This window comes from Phaethon aethereus (genome assembly GCF_964289735.1).
Source record: "Phaethon aethereus genome assembly, chromosome: 7".
NCBI lineage: Eukaryota > Metazoa > Chordata > Aves > Phaethontiformes > Phaethontidae > Phaethon > Phaethon aethereus.
The window spans coordinates 9,710,488-9,729,728 of record NC_138583.1 but is presented as its reverse complement, the minus strand read 5'-3'; positions in this window follow the sequence as shown (position 1 = coordinate 9,729,728).

The following is a 19,241-nucleotide window of genomic DNA, read 5'->3' as shown; positions in this document are numbered from 1 at the left end:
AGAACTCATAGTAACATTTTTCAAATACTCAGGAAATTCACTATGAGAGACAGGGGTGTGAAAACCTGGTCTGCAAGAAGTCTTGGGGGGCGGGGGAGGAATGAAGGACTACACAACTTCTTACCCACTGCAATGCAGTAAACTGACAAAAGCGACATTTCTGTGACTCTCACAGGATACAGTGTAGTCACTCGTAAGATTAACAGCAATTATGTGTTTATTTTAAATACGTTTGTGTAACACAAAGTACTTAACGTGAAAAGGTACACTTCAATGTGTGCAGAAAGCAACAGAAGTTTTCTATCTCAAATCTCTTGCTTCATGCTGCATAGGAAAAAACCAAAATCTTAAACATTCTGAAGAAAAAAAAAAAAACCCAAAAAACCCCACACAAACCACCAACCAAACACAACAACTTTTTGATGTTCCATCTGGTAAATTTCTCTCACCAGGCAGCAACATTCTGCACAGAAGAGCTGGAAGATTATGTATTTAGCATCTGAAACACATGAAAAGAACAACCTTTCTGTTCAGTATTATAACTAAGAGCGAGATTGCTCCTGGCTTCAGTAGAGCTTGGAATAGTTTATACAAAGTGATCAGTGACTCCTTCAGTGACAACTTTTTAAAAAACTCTAAAGTTATTCAAAGCTACAGTTCTAACCACCCTTGCAGCCATGGGGCTACTCCTCTAGCAAGGCTGTTTTAAACAAACGGCAATAACCCAGCTACGCAAACAACAGCTGAGAACTACCTGCTACGTCGTACAGATTGCAGCACATAATCATCTATCTTCCCTCTGCTGAAAACAAAGCAATGATTATATAGCACTCATTTAAGGTATTTGAATTACAGAAAGATGTTACACAAAGTAATCAAAGGCAGTTTAGGTAATGAAGTTGACACAGAATGGAACATTTCCCAAAGAAACATTTCATTTGCATGTAATAGAGCTATTTTAAGTTAATTTTGACATTACATCATGATAACAACACTTGTTGACATTTACAGCATTTCAGTGACAAGCCCTCTTGCATTGTGACGAATTCATCATTTTTTCCTATAAGCAATAAATATGATTTCATTTCGTACAGGAAATAAAATGCAAAATACTAAACACACAGCTATTCTTGTTGCTATATGCAAGATGAATTGGCTGGCTGAGCAAATATGCCATAGGACACAACCTACAGGAGCTTGAGAAGTTAGTAAGCGAAGGCATTTTGAAAGATAGCTCTGCATAGCTCTACATACAGGGAAACTGTGAATTCAGACAAATACCACCATCGTCTGTCATTTGACAGAAATGCTTCCTTGTTCCTTGCAAGTTACCTCAGAAATATTAAGCCATGTATATTCTTTACTGCAGATGCAGAGGCCAAAAAGCCAGAGCCACTACAGGGTAGCAAATAAGAAGGGGGAAAGGCACCCCAAATCAGCAGTCAGCTGTCTTAAACTCAAGGCGGTAAGAATGAGGTCCGGACAGAGAGGAGGAAACTCCTGTCACTCCCCTCCTCAGCTGGACAGGGGAGAGAAAACGTAACGAAAGGCTCGTGGGTCGAGGTAACAACAGGGAGAGCTCACTCACCAACTGCCATCACTGGGGAAACATTAATACTAATCAAATCAGAGTAGGATGAGAAATCTTAAAATACCTTCCCCCCAGCCCTCCCTTCTTCCTGGGCTGAACATTACTCCCCATTTTCCTCTACTTCCCTCCTCCGAGCAGCACAGACAGATGGGGAATGGGGGTTGCAAGTCAGTTCATCACACCTGGTCTCTGCTGCGCCTTCCTCCTCGGGGGGAGGACTCCTCACACTCTTCTTCTGCTCCAGCGTGAGGTCCCTCCCACGGGAGACAGTCCTCCACAAACTTTTCCTACATGAGTCCTTCCCACAGCCTGCAGTTCTTCACAAACTGTTCCAGCGTGGGTCCCCCACAGGGTCACAAGTCCTGCCAGCAAACCTGCTCCAGCCTGGGCTCCTCTCTCCATGGGGCCACAGGGCCTGCCAGGAGCCAGCTCCAGCACGGGCTTCCCACGGGGTCACAGCCTCCTTCAGGCATCCACCTACTCTGGCATGGGGTCCTCCCCAGGCTGCAGATGCAGATCTGCTCCCCCGTAGCGCTCCACGGCTGCAGGGGCACACCAGCCTGACCATGGGCTTCCCCACAGACTGCAGGGGAATCCCTGCTCCAGCACCTCTGGAGCACCTCCTGCCCCTCCTTCACTGACCTCAGTGTCTGCAGAGTTGTTCCTCCCACATTCTCACTCTTCATCTGCCATTGCTGTGCACAGGTTTTTTTTCTTCCCCCCTTCTTAACTCTGTTTTCCCAGAGGCACTACCACCACCGCTGATGGGCTTGGCCTTCAGTAGCAGGTCCCTCTTGGAGCCAATGCCATCCAGCTCCATCAGACATAAGGGAATCTTCTAGCATCTTCTCACAGAAGCCACTCCTGCAGCCACCCTGCTACCAAAACTTTGCCACACAAACCCAATACATATGCATATGTAAACATAACTGCAGAAAGATGGAGATAGCAAGACGTTGTCTCTTCTGTTAAGTCTTCCAGGAACACACATCCCTTACTTTTCTGTGCTACAGCCCAAAAGTGACTGGTTTAATTAAGCCCTGGGCTGAAAACATAACAAACTCCGAAAACATTTTCATTTGTATCCGTTGATGAGAAGCCTTATCAAGGTACACGTACATAGATCTCTCCTTCCCTCAGCAGTTCCCTTTCCTAATGCTCATTAATTTACTTTTTATATTAAACTCTCATCACTATTACAACATCCACTGAGTGATTTCAAGGTTCAAACAAAATCCTTGTTCTACAGAGTGTGTGAGAAAACAACAATGCCTGCACTGCAAGAGAAAATTACATTCCTGCTCTCATGCAAGCCTTTCACTTGTACTTGCTGTCTTAAGGCACTAGTCAATTTAACCAAGGTAGAAATCTTAATTTACACAGAAATGTAAATCAATGTGTTGGCAGAAATTTATACGGATGTACATAGATAAAGTCATGACCAGCTCTCAAATAGGATATCTGCTGGTAAAATTAGGTAAGAAGATCTTGTGAACTATCAGGTTTTACTGTGTTTAACTTGAATCAGTGCATAATATTTATAGCTCCATTTCATCAAATTTGCTTGTGGGGAAAAGCATAACTCTCACTGAGATTTGGTTATCCAAAGTTTCTATGTTGAAGATAAACCCAATTTGTGAGAAAATGCCCAAGTTTCCCAAACACTGCCAGGAGCCCCCGTGTCTGCAGATCACTTGACAAGCTGCCAAACATGTTAGCGATTTTCTAACGATTTATAATTCCTTCCAGGAGATATTAAGCCATTTAATTGGGATAACAAAAGCAAGCAAGCTATCAGTTACCATGCTTATCAAATGTCAGTTCGTACTTTGTTGCAACTGATATCTAATCAACATGCAATCACATGTTGTTTGATACCAATTAAATGTCTGAATAGCTCTTTCAACATTATTACCCTACTAAGACAGTAATTGTGTGCTCAACATTCCAGTATATTTGAGGTAACAACCTGCAGACCATATCTAGCTCCTTCACACTTGCAAAAGCTCAGTATGCTGTTAGACATCAATGTTTAATTACAAGTAACTGTCTTAATACACCTAAGCAAAACACTTAAGTTATTGTTATAAATAACAAACAAGACCAGCTTGTTTCAAAAGCTTGTAATTTACACTTAAGAAAAGGGAACTTGCATGAAAAATACACGATGATTGGGTTTGACAATCTCCTTCCCAAACAGAGAAAGGTCAGTAGCTCATATACCTCAAAGTAGTTGCAAAAACATTGTTGTATATAAAAAAAAGTTGTGCAAGTCTACAGCACCTGCCTTCAGTGTAAAGGGCAACAAATAAAGGGAAGAAATTTTGTCATAAAGGGAGGAAAAAGAGGAAAGATACCTTGCAAGCCCCAGCAGTCTTGGTTCCCAACTCTTGCTCTTGTGTCAAGAAGGAACAATCTGTACACACATTGTAAGAGACCACCGTCTCTTCACTGCCCTGAATGAAATGCTTTACTGGTAGAGCTGTAGAATTAAAGCTCTTACCTTACCTATAGAATTTACTATTCTTTCAAATTCTCTCCCTCCTCCCCCTGATTTTTCAGGGTGTACCATTTTGCATCTATGTCAAACTGAAATGAAAAAGAAGCTACTGAATGTGATTTTTTTTTTTTTTTAAACAAATCCTAGTAATTCCTTCCCCATCACACAGCTCTACAATCTTGATTTAATATGAAGATGAAGAAAAGTCATAAGAACTTGGGACAAACTCTTCAGACCCAGATTGCTCCCAGCTGAGACTACTCAGCTCCCTGCTATACCTGTTACCTGGCTAATACTCAGCAGTGATTAGTATTGGAATAGCAACAAGGCTAATTATGGATCACAGGAAAGATCTTTTCAGCAGCGTGTGATAGAACATCAGGAAAGAAGCCAAGTATTGATCTAATTTAATGGCAAGTCCAATCACACAGTGTAAGAACAGGTCTGTGAATATCTGCATTGAAAACGCCTCAGGTGTGATGGTTGATCCTTGCACTACCTTTAAGTCTAAAATGCAGCCTTTCTGTAAGCACTCTCCTCCAGACAGGAAAGCCTGCTTTGTAGTGCATGCTGCACCTTTTGAAAAGGCTTGTTCAGATGAACAGGAGAAGTCTTCCAGGAGGGGAAAGGTTTAGCAGCTCTCAACTTTGAAAGAGGCTTCCTGCAGCTTTGAGACATACTGTCCAACTAGCAACCTAGAGTAACCTCTCCTGCTTGATTCAAAGAAATTCAAACTTAAGAAATTTAAACTCAATTGCTTCAGAACTGAAATGGTTCGAAAAATACACAAAGAAGCCCTTAGACTGAAAGGTAAAAGGGAACAAAATTGGATTTTTGTTTGGATTAAAAACAAACTCGCCGTTTTGCCTATGAAAAAAGTGGAATAGATGCGTGTTTACAGAATGTATTTTTACACCTTCTTGCAGGGCTGAGTATCAGAGGTTTTCTGTGGAGAAGAAAATTTATGGCAAAAATGCTTTCTAAAGGATGCATTCCCTCTCTGCTTTGTAAAAAAAAAAAATAATTAAGAAATCTGTTTGTTCATATCTTTTTGCATTTTGGTCATTAATAGCACTTGAATAGCTGCAGGATAAATTGCCATTTTAGTAGAGTGCAACAGTTCAGATCCTTGACTTAGTCCAACAAGACTATTAGTAGGTGATCAATGGAGCATTTACTTGAAAGACAGGAGGACAAATGGTTGATTTATCCTCTCTCCCCAGCTGGCCACCAATTTCCTCAAGCAATCATGAAATTACTACAGCCATGAAGTCAGTAGCCACTATTCCTTCTCCAGGCTGGAGTTTTTAATTGAAAAGGGAACTCTCGGAGTCTTTGGGAGACTTGAAGGAAAGCAGTGAGCACCATAGGCCTCGGTCAGCTTTATAAATGACAAGTCACCTGAAACTGTTGAACAGCAAGCAGTTCCCTCACCAATCACAACTGACCTGAAGCCATTTAAAGCTCCAAATGGTGTTTGTATGAACAACAAACACAAGACTATGCAGGAAAAACACAGATGGACAAAGTGCAACTGTCTTTTTCAGCTTCCAGCCATCACATAAAACTCAATACCATGCCTTAAAAGGGACTAAAACATCTCTGATAGTTGTGAAGAGTTTTTGCCTGGAACGGCAGGCAAAAACTTTTTCAACTGAACGCATTTTGGCATACAGTTGCTACAATCATGATTAGTGAATGTGCTCACTTGCAACAAAGGTACATGCTTAAGTTTATTTAGCACAAAATCTGGTGGAAAGCAAGGCTCAAGCTAAAATTCCAGGAATAATCCCACTTCAAAACTACCTTCAGAAAAAGTTGGAAATTCAAGCCGTAGTGTTGTGATTTCCTCTTAATGGTTTAACATTGCTGTAGAATTTCTTGACTAATTCTGAAAATCTATATGCAGCATTAACATTTTATTGTAACAGCCCAGGTGGATGGCAAGAAGGCAAGCGCAAACTATATCCCCTCTACTTGTAACCTAGTCTTCATAGCTGCTAAAGCACTCAATTTGGAAAAAGGAGACCCTGCTTCAGTTCTCCACCCTGGCTGATGGACTGCAAACCCACATCTCACAGCAGGCTTGTGTTAGTCCCAGAATACATGTTAGTCAGGCAGAAGAGTGAAGATGGAGCAACTGGGCAGATTCACCTCCTGCTGAAGCCCTTCCAGGAAAGAATGTGGTAATCCATGTGACAGAAGACTCAGGATAGACAAAAAACTAGAGCACTCAGCTAGGAAAGAAGGTGACCCATTTTCATTATTACCAGCAAATAGTTTAAGCTGACACTGCAGCCAGGCACCAGACCCCTGGAATGGGACAAAATTTCAGTAACACCCTCCCCACCAACACATCCTACTTCTTAACAGTAGGTTCTTATTTCTCAGCAAGTTTGTGCATGCTTGTGTCTCTACACTGGCCCACAGAACAATGCATTGGGGCACCCAGTTCTCCCTAAGGCCCTGTTCCAGGAGCCACAAATCACACAGGACCCCATCCCTCCTCTGAAGGCCAAGTACTTAAAGTCTAGACCTCCAAGTCCCCAGTTTCTAGACACCTCAATCATTTGCTAGCTCTGGTCCGGAGAATCATATTTCAGATCACTGCATATACAATAGAAAATATGACTTTCACTTAATACTGACCTGAATCATATTTGAACCTGTGACTTAAGGTGAAAGGCTCATGCATTTTACTGTCAGTCTACAAGTCATCCAGACCCTAAGCAGAACACTTATCAAATGAAAAGACTGAAGGATTTTGCTGGAGCCTAAAACCCAAGTACTTTAAAACTGTCTATGCATATTTTCCTGTTAATCAAGTTAATTAATTTCTGAGTCTCCTACTTAAACCTGCTGTGTGATTTGTCTGAAACAAGTGATTAAAAATTAATTTTTCATATGCTAGATTGAAATAAAAGATGACTATTTTTATAACAAGTGGTTTTTGTTTCAACAAGCTTTGCAAGGTTAATAGGAAATGCCTAGGTTATGAAAACATAGCTTTGTTTTTAAAAGCAAGTAGTCATCATAGATTCAAGTTGTACCATCTACTGTGTCTATGAACAGGATAACTGAGCTCTTGTCATTCCCTTTATTTACTAAATGTACTGGTGAACTGCTTCATGTGGCCCTTGAGTTGGCTTAAAGGTAGTTATGAAATGCATGGATCTGGCATTAAATGTATCATAAACACGAAAGATCCTTACCTTACTATTAAAAATATACAAGGCTTGTTTTCTTCCCTTTTCCCCAAGCTGTACTGACAACTGCTGAGCCCTGTCAGATGGACAGAAGAACCTCAACACCAACTTAGGCACTGAGTACTTTACTTCTTATCCAGTTCTCTGGTCCATCAAAACACTTCAGCGTATCTTTAGCCAGTAAAAAAATCCCAAAATAATTAACATTAAGCAAACATTTCATCTGCTTACCAAATCGGGACCTAGGTCTCAAGTTGTACTGCTATCACTAATCTCCTTTGATTTTGTAAAGGCTTTACCTTTTGTCCCTCACCCTTCCTTGGCATATACATATTTTTCATTTAGATAGTTTTGAAGATGCTTGTGTAGAATCACATTTTCCCCTCATCACACGCATTCACAAAAGAAAGTCACCATCTGGTGGCATAAACCAGGCAATCCCATGAGGTACAGCACACAAATGGCAGGATTCTCCACATTTCTCTGCACTCTTCAGACTCAGGACTGGACAAATTGCTGTGGCTCAACACAACAGCCCTCTGCAGTGCAAAAGCACATTTGTATCCACATTCAGCTAAGCAGCATGCATGGATTTTGTCCAGATCCTTAATTTCATCCAATGTGTCTATTCCTCACAACACTGTGTTGTGTGGAACTGCCAGAACAAAAAGGTCCTGGAAATATCTGAGGGTTATGGGCTGTTGGGTTTGGAGTTTTGGGTGGGGTTGGTGTTTGGGGTTTTGGGTGGGTTTTTTTATTAAAAAAACAAAAAACACTCAATTTTTTCCTTTCTCCCCCACAAGTCAGCAGCACCTATCTTTGTAGGAGAGAATATCTGCATTACACCATAAGAAAACCAGGTTGCACTTTGAAAGAACTTGGCTGCTTTTACAATAGTAGCTTCTACTTTTACAGAAGGAGAAGCAAGTCACAGACTGGAACGGTCTTTCCAGACAGGAACAAACACAATGCAGCTGGCTGCTCTATCCTTGTCACTGGGACACTCCTGACATCATTTCATTATGCTCAAGTATGACAAGTGACATTGTATAGCTGCCATTCCCTGGGATCTTCACAAAACCAGGAAGTATCTCAACAAGCTCTCCCAGCAGACGAAATTGGAAATTGTCAAATTGCACCAGAATGGTACAGCTTGTAGGGATTGTGTTGGGAAGAATAGCTTACATCCTATTATGTGATCCCCTCCATATGCAGGGTTTGGTAGTAGTCAGGAGTACTGGTAATTGTGGTTACAACAGAGCCTGTTATTTTTGGCACCTTAAGCTATTGCTATATGAATACTATAGCTATTTGTCTAGTCATAACAAAAAAAAAAAAAAAAAAAAAAAAAAAAAGAGAGAAATCAAGTGTTTTCAGCCACTCCAGGGCAAGACCAATAGGCAGGATGCCAAACTAAGACAGCAGGCAGCACCCCACTGGTGCCGGGGTGCAACGCACAGGGGAACCTTACCCCTGGCATGGCCAGGGTGCACACCGGGCCCCACCGGTCTGCGCAGCCTCTCCCATAGGTTTGCATTGGGAGTGAGAGAGTTCCTCTCTCCTGCAGTTTGGGAACGGTTTGGAGCCTGGTCTCCTATGGGAACAAGGCAAACGAGCTCACACTGTGCATGAGAGTACATTTGTCAGACAGTGCTTTTTAGTAATTTTGAATCCAGTGGCAAATTTCAGTTAAGTCTGACAACATGAGAGAAGTCAAAGGTTAAATACTTACATATTCCATGAAACTGGGGCCAGCAAAAGCAGGTAATTCCTACCAATTACCTCCTGAAATGCTGTAATGTGAGCCCAGTCCATGACGGGCAGATCCAGGAGTCCATGCAAAGTAGAGCTGCTACTGATACTCCAAACAACAGAAGCTTTAGTTATTACTAGAAAATTCGAACCACAGCACATATTCCATATGGAAATATGACTTAATTAGTTCTGCTGATTGTAGAGCTGCTTTATCAGCGGTGTCTGCAACACATGATTAACCCTTTCATATTTATCACATTTTTAATATATCATTCCAGAACAAAATACTTCCTCGAAATTAAATCTTTTTTTTTCCTGCTCCCTATTTCAACAAGTATCACGTTGGTAAGGTGAGATTTCCAGTTTCAACAGCTTTTGGTTTGTAGTCAGTCTTTACTTTGGTGTGGTCATTAACAGGTGTGGGATCAAATAGTGAACAGAAGGAAGCCCTGTTACCCCATTTCACAACACCTCTGTTCATGTTTGGTGGAACAGACAAGCTTGTATCTGCTCGACTTACAAACTACTGTTGGGTGAAAAACTTCTGATTTTAATCAGTCTTGAGGGAGCCTGGCTGTAGCTGATTCAACTCTTTCTGTGGTTGACTAGGAAGCTTGCTGAATGGTGGCATACAGAGTTCATAGCCCCTGTCAGCTGTGAGAGTAAGCATCTGAATCAGACTCAGCTGAGCTTTGCCTTTTTTTTTTTTTTTTAGCAACAGCTAACAAAAGCTGTGTCCAAGCCATCAGTCATCTGCATTATTGTATTGTGCCTGTAAACATGCGATTTACAGCAGGGAAAATAGCTTCCTTTATTGCTACGCACATGAGCGATATAACAGCCATAAAGTGAGTCTACATACTATGTCAGCATACTGGCATATAATGGCATTTCCAGGTTTCCAGCAGAAACCATTATTAGTTATTATTTCCTTCTCAGAAATGAGTCATGGTACACTGACTCTTCTTTTTATTATTAAATCTATTTCTAAAATATTACAGCTGTTACAACCTTTTTAGGGCAAAAGATTAAAGACCAAAGTGAATTCCATACTTCCCTGAAATGTATTGTCCAGTCTATAGCCCACTGCTATTTCAAAAGGAAGACTTATTCATTTAAAAGCAACTAAAAATTAAAGGAATAACAACAAGGAAGGAGACACATCTACGGGTATGAGAAATAACCTATCAAAACTAAATCAGGAAGCTCTGTTTATATCCAATGCTCAAAACCTAATTCGAACTGCAATGCATCCTCCTTTACCTTCTCAATTAATTCCTCTGGCAGGGTGGCCACACAGCTTTTTCATATTTATCTTTTTACTTTTAGCTGAATAAACCAGTTGGCTTCCTGTCTCAATACTACCCCAAAAAGTCATCCTCTGTGTTAAATTCTTTTAGCACTTGGTTCATTATTCTTTCTCCCATCTCCACGCAGCACTAAACCCAAGAGAACAAAAAGATCCAAATCAACACTTCCAATTCCAGCTTGCTCACAAATAAAAGTAGGTTGCCAAACTTGCACATTAAATGATCCGTCACACTACACTCTGAAAAGACAACATTGCTAATAAAATTTTCTTGCGTTTGTAGAATTGTTAAGGATTAGTGCTTTCTCCAAATACCTGGTAATTTCACTTCTGAAGTCTCACTATTAGGGTCTCGGCCTTTTTTCATGCAACATTGCTTCCTACATATGAAATACTTCTTAGCATAAATGTATTTCTTCTTGCATTGATCTTCCCACACCGAGCTTTCACTTTCTTGATCTGTTTTTTCCATCTTGCATATTAATAAGACTTAAGCACTCATTCTGCAAGTGCTTATACATGTGCTGGACTACACTTGCCAAGCTATTCTATTGTCTCTGAAGGGATTCTTGTGTACAAAAATAAGGAGCTGAAAGCATTTGCAAGACAGCGGTCTTATTTTACACACTGACGAAACATCATCTCACAAAATAACACAGCATGAATAATAGCAACACCACTATATCCCTAACGATCTTAAGGCTAAGATGTAGCACTTTGTTTTGAGGGGGCTGGAGGAAAGAGGCAGGGGGAAAAAAATCGGTGAAGGACTGCTGTAGATTTTTGTACGATTTTCAACACATTCAGGTTCCCAAAAGGCTTGTGCCTCTTTGAAACAACTGTGGCTTGATAATCATCCAGCAAAACTGACTTCATCCCTGTCCTTGCCTCTTCTGCCACCAATGAATTTTAAAGCATTAGACCAAATACAGCATCATGTACCTGTTGCACATGGGCTCTTACTGTTCAAGCTGAGCAAATGAAGATTAAAGGGCAGTTTTGGTCCTACCTTCTATCAGCTCATGTAGCTTGTACAGAAGAAGTTTTAACACTGTAGGAGCCATTTTCCTTTGAGCCACAAAACAAAATTACTGAGGCAAAGCAGCATCTCTTGCAATAGGCAATCCCTTGCACTGGGACAAAATCCAGACCAGTGTGTTTTGATGAATGGTAACAGAGAAACATGACCTAAACAGCATCAGGCTCATTTAATAAAAAATAAAAAAAACACATACAAAAAAAACCCAAACCACCAATTTCCACAATGAAATTTTACCTTTTCACCTTTGATTCCCAGAGCCCACAGTACTACTGTTCACCTTCCCACAGTCTGGCCTGAGGTCACTGTCATTTGTTAGAGATGCGAGTAGAAGTGTCTGTCCTGCTTCTCCAACAACCATCTCTTAATCCTTAACTAGAACATCTTCACTTAAAACTTACTGTAAAACTCTACAGCCATGAGGGAGAAGAGGAACATCAAAAGCCTTCTGTGACTAACCTTGATTTCTTAAACAGCTCTGAGGTATTCTTGATATGCGTGTAATTGTGTTTGCCTTCTGATGGATGACAGACATCAAACATCAAAATTGTGATACTAGTGTGACACTGGTCTCACCAGTACTGGGAATAACTGTTTATGATCCAAAACGGCTTGAATTAAAGGAGTTTCTGAGGCTGTAAAGCTCAGAGGAGCATTAATGATGACACTCGATGCCATTTTAAGAATTCCGATGCCTTCTTCACACACGAACTGCAGCCACCCTTCCCTTTCACATTTTCAGTGCTTTACGTCCCCCTTCTGTCACAGAAACCGGTTATCTCCCAATACCTAGTACTGCTTCTATGCCTTGTTGCAGTTAATCATGACTGATTTCCTCAGTAGCGTCTGAGGAAGCCTGTAAGTAAACGTTAACTAAGGCAAATAATAAAAGGAACTCCTTGTACCTGTTCAGGCTCAAAAGCTGCAGCACGCAGCAGCTGGGCCCGGGGCCCCCTCCCAGAGCCCCGCTCTCCCGGCAGCACCCTGCCGCCACACGCTGCTCCCCAGGCAGCCATGCCCCAGCCAGCCCAGGGCTTCGCGGCTGCTGCCACCATTCCCGACCCCACAGGTGGGGACAGCGCTGGGTGCGGGTCCTTGCCCACAGGTTTCCACACTGCTCAAAGCGACCCTGGCAGAGAGCCGGCACACCGCTTTTTCCGACGCCATGAACCCCACTGAGCTCCTCCCAGAGCCCCACGGCAACAGCAGCTACCCCTGCCCCAGCCATGCCAGGCCTGGGCACCCCCGTGCCCTCCGCCCTTCACTGCCGCAGGCAGAACCATCTCCACCAGGAGAACATTCATTTTGTGTAATTTATCACCAGCTTCTGCCAGCTTTGACAGAAAACTCTTAGCTACTGACAAAAAACTCACGTACACACCTCTCTTTCCTCCCGCCCTGGCTCTGCTCGCCCGCAGGCTCCCCGTGTCCCTCACAGCCCCCTCAGGAACCGGCAGGAACCGGCTGGAACCGGCGGGGGCAGCTGCCGCCCGCCACACAGAGGCAGCGCCACAGCCCCGCCCCGGCTACCGCGGCGGGAGATGGTGCCCCTGATGGCGCCGCTTCTGCCACCGCGGCTGCTTCGCGAGGAGCCCACGGCCACGCAGGGATGGACACTGAGGTAAAGAGGTGGCCACAGACATGAACTGGCCAAAGCGGTGGATTCGGCTCGCCTTACCCGAGCAGGAGATGGTAATATTCCATGCAAAAAAAAAAAAAAAAGAAATTGTTTCTCTTTTTAGCTGTTTCTAGGCCCACACGGTGCGGACCTCCCCCGGGGTATCTGCCCTTCCTTCTTCCCCCTGACAGGAAATACAAATTGAAAGTTTAAAGAAATCCGCCACACTTCATTTTCATCACGATCCCAAAACAGTAATGCTGTTTGGAGAGTCTACTGTGGGAAAGTACGCCCATCTGAATCCTAATTATGCAAATCAAATATATACAGGCAGTGATTAAAAAAATCTCCAACCACCACGTAATTCAGCTGTGGAGCGCTGTATCTATGTGGTCTGATTGAAAAAACCTTCAGTCCCCTTTGCTTAGGATCTTCTTGACTAAAAGAGGGCTAGCGAGCTGTATTTGATTGCGTTTCAGAGCTTTAGCACCATCCAGCTTTCTTGGTCCTCTCACTCTCCCTTAGCAATGTAATCGGCCTGTGCATAACCAAATAAATCATCCACATCAGCATTCCTGCAGGTAGCCACTAATACTCCACCACAAAACTGCACGATTTAAGCCATGATAAACCCAAACTAACATCAAATCTTTCACAGAGGAAAATGGATACAAGCTGCCACACATCACGAGTCTATTTAAACGCAGATTTCAGATATCTGCTATTCTTAAGTATCCTTGTATTTTTAAAGTGGACTCTGTGGAAAGCAAATGCTTTGTCTTGGCTGCACCCAATCTCATTTTTCATTCTTGTTAAAGAGAATCATGCTCTAAGCCTGAGCTTAAATCACAAATCTAATTTTTTTTTTTTTTTAGAATAGTACAAGAAACAAGTAAAAATAAGTGCTACTGTCTAAATAATTCCACAGAAAACAGCATGCACTTGAGAAAAGGAGGGACAGAGAACAGGCAATAGATGCTATGCATTGCTTTCGAAGAAAAAAGGAGTGCTTCACTTATTTTAAAATAATAAGATCTTCATGAAAACTGCACCCTGAGTACTACAACTAGGCTTCAACATCTTGGGCTTTTACCTAGAAATATTGTAGCTTAAGCGTTTAACTTTGACCAAGTACATCTCCCCTTCCACACACACAGAGTCCAAGGTCACTGAAACTAGAAGTGTGTTCACTTAAGTGAGAATCTGTCAAGATCGTAACAAAGATCCTGACAGCATGATGACCCAGGAGGCATCACAAGCCACTAGGAATCACTTTAGCCCAAATATTCTAACACCAAAGAACTGAAAACAGTCCTAAGACATTTGCATGATTTCCAGAGCACTTTTTCTATACACGAGTTTCACCCTTCACTGCATTTTTCTCCCAAACATTTCCTAGCATTATTATTAACAAGGCCACTTTAATAATGGCCACAGAGTATTGACTGCTGGGACATACTAAATTTCATCATTGTTCTTATTAGGGAATTTATTATCAGTGAAATATTATCAATGATACATAAGAATCAAATGCCAACAAAATGAACTGCTATGGATAACATTAATCTCTGTTATTTGGACCACATCTTCCAGTACTGAGGTCATGTCCTTTTATAGAAATATATGGGCTCACAGTAACACTTAAACTCTGAATAAGCCATGTTGAGCCCTTACAGCTGCTTCAAAAGCTCTGAATGGGCTAGATTAACTTATAAAGAACCACCTGACTTCCAGTCATCTCCATTTACGATACAGGACCTAAGGTAAAATTATCCTGGAAATTCTATTTTCCTGACTTTTGTCAAATGGATGCTTATCATCTCTGCAGTAATAAAGAATTTGATGGAAAAGATGGGCCTGATCCACAAAGCGTTTGCATAGTTTTTTGGAGGTGCTTTACAACAAAGAAGAATAGTATATATTAGGACTGCAGCCATGTCCCATTTCGTCAAGCATCTCACCCTCACCTATTCTCTCCACAGCACGGATTATAGATGAAGTTCTTAAAGCCAGCTGCAAATGAATCACCTCTAAACACAAGCCCAGACTACAGTTTTTACTATTAAAATACTTAATATTGTGAAGTAACAGTTCCCATTTGAACCATAAACTAAAAAGTATTGCTTTGTTTTATAAACATGCAATTATATATCTTTTCCTGTTCCTGAAGCAATATATTCAAGGTCCTTGATAAATTTTAGCAAAATCTTTTTCTGGCAAGGTCTTATTTGACCAACAGTACCCAAGCCATTTCATTAACCACCAGAATAAACAGTTACAAAATTGGTAACCAATAAGCCATATTTAACCTTTCAAACAAGACAGTTCTAGCTGTGCCATTCTATTTCAAATATCAGAGGGAAGGTAAAAAGTGAACCTTCAAATCCAAATGAAACACCCCAGAATTGCTTTCAGATCCTCTACAGTAAGAAGGAAGCTTCAAAGAAAATGGTCTTCCTTAGGTTTTTGTGAAGCATCAGCATCCTCCACTAATTACAGAGGAATAAAAAATATCACATAGTTTTAATAGCACAAGACACTTCTCAAAAAAAAGAAAACAAAACTTTATCACTTTACCACATGCCGGAGTAAATCCTTTCTTGTAATACTTGTTAAAGAAGCCTTCTGAACATGCTCATAAAATGTCATTGGATCACACAGCAAAAATATGTGCAACTCCCATTTCTATACTTGGTAATTCTTTCCTTGCAGGTTGGTAACACCTCGTCTTTGTCTTGAGAGATGCAACGTCCCACTACATGCTCTCAGGTAACTTAAATCTGTAGAAAATTTAAAATCACAGGGCCTTGGTCACCTACATACGCCTCGAGCTAATTAGATGCCTTCACTGACAGTGGCAGCAGACCCATTACATTTTATATGAACTAGGTACAGGAGGACAAAGGACTTGTAACTTGTAAGTTACATTTCTAAAGCCTTTCACACACATGACACACATCAGAAAACACAGAAAGTTGCTAAAATTTAACACTGGTAGTAATATTTGGTTTTACAGTCAAGCAAGATAGACAATTTGTAGCAAATTAGGGATAGAAGCATTAATTTAGGTAGCTGCAGAAACCAGTACACAGACAAAAGAAGTGACAAGTCTGTGCTTTAAGCTCTGCCTAAGGACACCTTGAGTCTATCTTTAGTACTGCTTAGTGCTGCTGTTTGCACAGAACCAGTGATGAAGAATATTTTTACTTTTCATAACCCAAGATCTTTGCAGAAGCAAAACAAAAAAGAATTTTCATAAGTATTAGTAGTTCTGTGCAGTAACACCCCGTCACTGTCCATGGGAGAAGAAACATTGGCTTGAGAGCATCTCAAATCTTCTGATACTATCAATTTTATTTAGTAATTCCCTCTACTCATTTTAGCTGCATAGAAGATGCCTTGATATTTCTAGTAAAGATAGTGGTAAATGTCTCTTGACTCTGCTGTGGAATCATGACTAATATTGTTACCACTGGTCACACAAAAGTCATTCACTTCGTCATTATCTAACCTTAGAGTGATACCTTTGTGTGACAGTCATACTTTTTGCTTCTTTTAAACTTTGTAGTGATTTGTGCTATTACTTAATTACCAGCATTTAAAATGTTTCCTTGTATTGCTTCAATTGCATTACCTAGCCTCGTTCCGGATAGGTAGATCTGACTTCAACTTCTGTTGGGTTGGTAGCAACCTTAAAACACACGTTTTGGAGAGCGACATGAAAGGAGGTGGGCTGGTTTTTTTAATGAGGAGAAAACCAGCAGTTAGAAAAGGTATTCCCACTGCCAAGAACATGCACTGCGTCCCATGCTCTTTTTCAGAATGCTTTCACCTTTCCAAATGTTTGCCCCTGAGCATCTACCCATAGGCTTTTGAAAGCTTAACTTAGAAATAATACACATAGTAACACAGATAATGCTCTCCCTGGAAACTCTGCTTTGGGATTAGAGGTAACAGCTTGCATCTGCTCTTTCAGTGACCCTTTCCTGTCCTCTTGCCTTAATTCACATCCACCTCACCTAAAAGAAACAGCTAAAACAGGACCAGAATGGTGCATCAAACTGATAATCATCATCTTTCTTCTCTCAACAAACCCACAATCGATGTTGATCTGGTGGCGATTCCCCGTAGCATTCAGAGGGCATGAAAGCAGCTGTGCCTGCTCCCATACCTCTGTCCTTGAAGGCCCCGTGATTGCCCATGTGGCTGTGGGAGCCTTCAGGCTGCTAACGCAGGCTCTCGGACCTTGAGACATAGGCAGCCTGTCTGGTTCACAGGGCTCTGTCCTTAAAGAGAGTGCAGCCTCTTGTTTCAAAGGAGTCACCCCTCCAGATTTTCTCCACAGCTCAGTTCTCATGGAGAGAGAATTACCATGCAAGTACCCTGCCTTCCACGTTAGGGACAGAGCACCTTCCCAGGGCTGTGCCAGACACTTGCAATGATTTTTCCACCCCTACCTTCAGGCTCCAGGTTTCCTAATCTAGCGCCATTAGATTCAGCTGTTACCTGCCTGGGTTAGGCTACTTCACACAGTGGTCTCTGAAGGGCTGTTAGGCACAACACTGATATAATTATTGCCACTTTGACAGTCACAGAAAGGGTCCACATCCAAAACTCCACCTCCAGTTGAGTTTTACATTATTCTTGTTTCTCCCTGTCACACTGCTGAAAGTCCCTGCTTCTGTTAAATTTTCAATACACTCGCATGCAAAAAAACCCATGTCTCTGAAGCTGCTCATTGTATTTTCTCCACCTGACCCCAGTACAAGACAACTGCTTCACTACCAGAAAAGCAACTAAAAAAAGAAAAATCAAACTTCATGACACAAAAATAGTCCTACAACCAGTGAGGTGATACAGTGACTTCAGAGACCTGATATTTCTTTCAATTTTTGCTACACTGCCTGCTCAGATGTTTCTATTGTGATGTGTACCAAGGGAACATTTAATAGACCTGTGCCTGGACGGATGTAGGTTTTCATTTACTTTCAAGGTTATTTTCACAAAAGCATTACATTTTCCCCTTTTATCACAAAGCTGCCAGAGTGCTTTAAGTACTTCATCTGTAAATTATGAGTTGCAGTTCAATTGCCAACGCAGGAAACAATAGACCATCTTTAGTTAGGAACATCATCCTCCCCTCCCCTTCTTACACCGGGAGAAATGAGTCATTACAGAAAATGCTTAGCAAGCCAAGTACTGCACTACATAAAATTTGGGAGCTTGCTTTCCTCTCTGAGGATAATAAATTAGTGACAATCTGTAGTTCTCCAGTTTAACCTGAAGAATTGTATTTCTTTTAGACAAAACACCAATTTCCTTGTATCTTCCTTCTTAACCTCTTCTATTACCTCCCACAAGATACCTCCCAAATCTCCACACAGAAAAGCTACTATAATATGATACAAGCAGCTAGTGTGCTTGCACCTAGATCTACAGCTGCCCTTGTCCACATCAGGAGCAGCTCCTAGGAGAAGCACTTGAGGAACACCAGCCCCAGTCTGCATGGGGAGGCTGTGACATAGAGCTCAAAACAGCCTGTATTTTCCACCTACTGAAGCAGCCCCTACTCCCCACAGGAGTCTGCCCAAATAAGTTTCCAAACATAAGCAAAAGTTTAAAGCACTCTAAGAAACCAAACAAGAGATGGCTCACAGGACCACAACTACTGCTGTGTCTATTTTCTCTCATCCCAGTAGCCCCAGAGAATGGCAGTGGTTTGTGGCTGCGAGTGGCATAGTCTCAGCTCTGTCATTGCACTGCTGTTAGGGATAACTCCAGTGAGAGAAGAATAGCTGCCACATACGAGGAGGGAGGGACCACAACTTCTTAGCACAGAGAAGAAGCCACAGACCAAAAACTAATCTACATCTTCACAGTGAGAAAGCAAAACCGAGGCTCCTAGACTTTTTTGAAAGCATGCAGACCCCCTCTCACAGACTCCAGCAAGCCACCTAACAGCACTTACCATTAGCATTTTGCCCCTCTTATTATTTAAGCAGACAGTGTTCTCTCCAGAGGAAAGAATGTAGGCCCTAGCCACTCACCCCCCTCCCAACAATGCTTTATACTCAGCAAGTATCTCTGGTCTTTTGCTCAGACATTACAAAAAGCCTCCCAAAGCAATACTTACCCCTTCACAGCTGCCTCCCAGCAGCAGTTCTCAGAGAGGAGCTCTACTGTCCTTTTATCTCCTCCCCAGTCACCACCTAACAATTACTTC